Here is a 6,121-nt window from a genome sequence, read left to right on the forward strand (position 1 = left end):
GCATAACAGTATAACAAAAGACACCAATGGGTGTTCTGAATGATGTATGCTTTTCATCGTCTAGGTGCATCTTGACCTGATTATACCCCGAAAATCCATCCATAAATGACATTCTCTCAAACCCGCATGTGTTGTCAATGATGACGTCCGTAATTGGTAGGGGGAAGTCGTCTTTAGGACAGGCGATATTCAGATCTCTAAAGTCAATACAGATTCTGATTTTTCCATTCTTTTTAAGGACTGGAACGATATTGGCCAACCAATTAGTTTTTTGACTTCAGCTTCTATTGCCTCTATAATTTGCGAACGAAACCGTCTTTGTTGTTGCTTGACAGGTTTAGCATCCGATTTTATGTTAAGGCTGTGCATTGCTACATTTGGGTCGAGTCCCGGCATATCTTCGTAGTTCCAAGCGAAAATGTCGATATACTCTCTAACGAGGGTGATTAGTTCCTCTTTCTCATCTGGTGGAAGATCACCGCTAATAAATATAGGTTTCGGATTAGTTTCGTCACCCATATTAACTTGGACTACTTTATCCTCAGTAGGAGGTTCTCTTTGCTCAAATCGATCGCCGTATTGGATATTCATGTAATGTATCCAGGGATCTTCCCAAGTGGGCAACTGATCGTCTCCTTCTGTTGTGGAAGGATCAACTGTCGCCATGTTCGACATTAGGGTTTTGAATCTTTCTCCAATGCTCACGTCAGAATCCCAGGTTAAGGCATCGGATGAATACCCGCTTTTACTTATTAGCTGGCTAATGATCTTCTAGCAATATTCATCATCAGATGACGAAACATAACCTAGACCCCTTTTATGGCTGTAATAATTGTCAGGTCTCCCTTTCGGTACATAGGTAGGACGAGGTGGAACCTTAACTCCTTGACCAAAACAGAGACCTTCACCGAGTGCTAGGTTATATCCTTGTTTCTTCATGTAATCGTTTTCTTGTGAACTATACCTAGAGAAATGTTGCCCAGGCCCTTCATCATCTGAGTTGGTGTCCAAGAAAAGATCAGGAGTTGGGGATGGATCCCCCTTTCCAAAGATTATTTCTTTTTCACTCTCTGTCTTTGCGGGTAGGATTACAGTCATTCCGACTGAATCTTAAAGATATTTCATCGTCGTGCAAGACGAGCGAAGTGGCATATGTAAGTCTGGGTTATTACATAATTTGTGTAATACATCATCTAGACAACACGAGTACTCTAAATCATTATTTATTATTTCATTGGCAAGTTGCCAGTTACAACTTTCATCCGACAAATTACCACCGTCAAGATCGATTACAAGAGGTTCAATGTCATTCAATACAAGACCTTCACTATAATCGAACCCGGCTTCGGTATCAGCTTCTTCTCCACTGTCCGTGCCATGGGCCGATGGTTCAGTATCGGATTCGGCACCATAGAGAAGGGAGTCAGTAAAGTAATTTTCTAACCCCTTGAATGGTTGCTTATCCGCGACCACCGTCTTGACCTCATCATTAGTGTCGACATATTTCAGACACTGATGGAGTGTGGAGGGAACTATAAGATTACTGTGGATCCATGGGCGACCTAACAGTAAGTTATAGGAAGTCTTCGCATCAATCACATAGCAAGTAACTTCCGACTTCAAATCTCCGAGCTGACACTTCACTCGGATTTTCCCCAAGGGCCTTGACCCACTAGTATTAAATCCATAGATAATGGTTCCTGTGGATGCTAGCTTGTTGGCGAGGATTCCGAGGTAGTACATCAACCGAAGTGGCATGATGCTAACAGCGGAACCCGGATCAACTTGAATCCAGTTGACAACGCTCGAACCGATATATCCAGTAAAATATAAAGGTCTATCATGCTTCGAATTCTTAACTTGCATATCTTCTTTCGTGAAAGCAATGCAAGGAAACTTTGTGGCTGCCAGATTGCAATGCTGAATTGATGACTCTGGCTCTTCAGAAGTTGGCTTAATCTGAGTAAGGAATACCTCAGAATCATCTAAGGCTTCTTGTAAAGCTTCTTTGGTATCTTTTGAGAGGCGTAATAACTCATACAGCGTGATCCTTGCTGGGATATTAGCCAACTGAGTCATGACATCGAAACGATATGGAGTATTCGAGCTTTCCGGTTTATCTCGTCCAATTGGTCGATTGAAGCGAGACTGCTTCGGAACTTGAACCTCTCTATGTTGGGGTTCTTTTTCTTTTTGTTTAGCTAGTTGTTGCGGCTTTCCAGCAGCTACAGGAGGAGTTGCAACTACCCCCAGCTCTGTAAGAGTTTTAGCATTTGGGTTAGAGGTTTCAGGATACTTATAATGATATTCATTCCCACCCCTGGTAGCCAAAGATTCTTGCTCTTCCTCAGAGAACGGTAAAGCTGGAATTTCTTCGTCATTCTTCTCAGGAATTGCCGAGGCTCCATAACAGGACTTCTCTTTTCCCTTGCCTTTTAATTTCTTCTTTGATGTGGATGTCGTCCACTGTTCATCTTCAAGCAAATCTGGATGAACCCAAAGGATTTCGTCGTTGGGGGTCGTGTGTGACACTAGCCCTTTTTGGCGCTGTCCATGAGGGTCATCGTTGATGGTTTGCATTTTAACCTTTGATACTGTCTCAGCTTGAAACCAGGATAAAGGAACTGATCCGAAGCTAATAGACACCGCGTTTACACCTACTTTCTTCTCTTTTGGTTTCGGTGTCATGATACCAACATCGATTAAGGTTTGTATTTTGTCTTTTAAGACATAACACGCCTTAGTGGGATGGTGGACCTTTCGGTGATATGCACAATACTTCGGGTTGTTAGTCTTCTTTGTTTCTTCCTGGTTTGTGACCGGTGGAAGTTTGATCTTGTTGTTGTCTAAAATATATTTGAAGATAACTGGTACTTCATCATCCTTGAAAGAATACTCCTTCGGGAATCTAGGCTCTGAAGTCTTAGGTTGCCTCAGAGGCTGTTGATTCTGATTCGGTGCCAATTGGAAGGATAACTGCTGTTGTTGTGGGTGTTGTGATGTTTGATGCGCATCAACAGCAGCTGCAGATCCTCTCCCTCTGCCTCGAGGGTTAAAATTTTGTTTTTGAGGATTAGTTGGTGGCTGACCCCTCTCCAAATTCTTTCTCTTTAGAAAGCGTTCAGCTTGCTCACCTCTCACTTTCAACTCTTTCCAAGTTTTAGAGGGCACAACCCCCATGACTTCTAATACATCCAACGATAAGTTATTATGACATGTCTGTAGGATGAATTCTTCTGTGAGTGGATCTCGGCAATTTACCGCTTTGTTCCGGAATCGTTTGACGAAGATATCAACCGACTCCCCATCTTTCTGCTTCTCGTCTAACAAGGTGCCAATAGAGACCTCAGTGTCGTCGTTGAAGAAATTGGTGAGGAACAATCCTTCCATATCCTCCCAGCTAGTGATACTCCCGGGTTTAAGACGTCGGTACCAATCGAAGACAGGCCCACGAAGGGTTCCTACGAATGACCGGACCATCAAGACTTCGTTTCCGGATATTGCGCCAAGATACGACTTGAAATAGATCAAGTGTTGAGTGGGTGAATCCCTGCCATCAAAAGGAGTAAAGTTAATCAAATTAAATTTTGGGGGATAAGGAATCAGATCCTACTCCCTCGGGTACGGGTATGGAATGCCCGTTTTCTTCACTTCTTGGGTCGTCATCAGAGCATTGACTTTGCTCTCAAGATCTTGCATCTTCTTGTCCTCTTCCTCACTCTTCTTCAAGTAGATCTGTGGAGGTTGAGTAGATGACTTAACCGGACCGCTTCCAGAATTGTCTTTATCAAGAGGAGGATCAGCGAAGATAGTCTCATCTTCTTCATTATCGACCTCAGTTATATGTACAGGTATAGCGTTACGCTGGCTGGATTCTGCTTTTTGGCTCAATTCCGATTGATGTTGTTGAGCTTGCAAATCTCGCATCTGCTGCATTGTTAACTCCATCTCGGTTTTGATTTTAGCTCTAATTTCCTCGTGTTGTTTAGTCAATGCTTCCTACAGTATCTGAGCTAGTTGATCTGGCATGATTGCAAATGATTCTCTGACTTGCCCAACACTGCACGTGGTATCGTCCTATGCAACAGCAGAAAAAGTATCTGACAGTTCCTCATCTGAAGATAACCCCTCGTGCATTCTCTTGTAGTCTCGACGTCGGTTGGCTCTTCGTTGTAACCGCGACATCCTTTGAGAGAGACCCCGCTCAACTCTCCCTCCCGGAGAGAAATCAGGGTCAGGGTTGACTAATTGTTACTTTCCTCTGCCGGTCATATTAATAGTGACCTCTGGAAATTCATCTTGTTGAATCGCAGGTTTCTTCTTGTTGAAACGCCTTATTTTGGGTTTTGACGTTTCGGTAGAAAGTCTTTGAAATACGGAGACTCTTGTTGGCTTAGTTTTGGAGCAACAACATTCTGTCAATACTTCCTTAATGAGCCTCTCGCAGGCACAACGAGACTCATCTTCTCGGGCAATTCTTTTTCGTGGGTTATTATTTTGATAGTACAGCTCATCATTATTGTGATTTGAGCAACCAATCTTTTGTTTGTGAACCTTGTTAACATGCACATGACGACTACTTATCGCCTCTGGGCGATCCAAGGTTGAACTCTTAAATCCACCCCCTTGCGGGCATGGAGTCTCCATAGGTCCTAAACGAGAACGAATTGGTATTTTCTCGTTTTGGACTTGTGCAATTCTGACAGGGGGATATTTACGACCCCCTGCATAAGAAACCACTAAAGGTTTATTTGCTGGATTCGAGTATTCTTTGATTGGGGTTTTGCCTCGATCATTAGCCAAAGGACCGAGGCGATCCGCCATTGTAATTTTGAATTTTGATAAGTTTGGACTAACCCAGGGTTTCACTGGTGATGCAGTAGACGGACCCAGAATGGATGTTTGCGGCGTCTTCGGAATCCAAACTTTATGGTTCTTTGGTGATTTTTTAGACACCATTTCTTTCTTCATTCCTTGCGTCTGTTGACGAAGGGCACGGGCACGAGCGGCCTTCATCTGACGCCTCTGTATACGTTCTTTAAGGGTCAAACGGGCTCTTTTGACAAGAGTCCATTCCTCTGTCGTAAGTTGTGCAGAAACGTGATTAGTTTGCCGTTGAGGTAACTGTACCACTTTATGCTTCCTCGACTCTAGGTCCGCATAGTAATGGACCCCGTCGGTTTGTTGTAAGGCCTTAGCCAATTGACGAGCACGGCGTTGACATTGTCTCTGACGAGCTCTTTTCGTCAGTGCTAGTGGGCCATGATTCAATGACTCCTTAATTAGTGCAGAGTCATTTGGAGCAGAGATGTTGCGGGCAGATTCCTTAGCAACGATCGGGCAAGAATCTTCACATGCGGTCTCCATCGGAATTGAAGACCTGAAAACTTTCTTGGAAGAGGAAATCTTCCTGCACTTGCGAGGCGAAGAGGATTTTGAGGATGAGGACGACAGATATTCCTCGAATTTTGCTTGATCGAATTCATATTCGATCTCTTTATTGATCACGATCTTGATCGGTTGCGACACGACGGTCTCGGCAGTGAGACCGTTGGCTCCCACTGTGGTCGCCAGTTTGTTTTCGTCGAAAGTTGGTTCCATTGATGATTCTATTAAACTTCGGTCGTTTATAATGAATTACAATGAAAAATTGAGAAAATTATAACTTTTGAGAAAATAACACAAAAATCGTTTATCGATTCTTGTTTTGTGGGACTTTGCCTGTGCCGGGAGTGCTTTGGCTCGTGGACCACCGATTCACAGATTGTGAAGGGGTTTAGAGATTCTTCCTTCGTTTATCGAAGTAGGAATTTGAAGCGAATATCTTATCGATGTAAGATGTTCACTCTTCCAAAGATCAAGTCTGAGCTTAGATCTCTAGGAATCACCAAACACTGTTTATGAAAGGTGAAAACTCTCTATCTCTTCCTCAAAATTATCAAAAGCCTAAGTCTTTATGCTCCAATCTGCTCTCTGTCTTTTGTTTTGTGTCTAGGGAGGTATTTATAGGGATAGGAGTGCACAACAGTGGAAATGTGGGCGAAATAACTGACCAAGTGGATGCTCTTTGGGCGCGTCAGTCTACACTGCCGCGGCTATTGGCGCGTCAGTATGGACTAGC

The sequence above is a fragment of the Asparagus officinalis genome, chromosome 3 (genome assembly GCF_001876935.1).
Source record: "Asparagus officinalis chromosome 3, Aspof.V1, whole genome shotgun sequence".
Classification (NCBI taxonomy): domain Eukaryota; kingdom Viridiplantae; phylum Streptophyta; class Magnoliopsida; order Asparagales; family Asparagaceae; genus Asparagus; species Asparagus officinalis.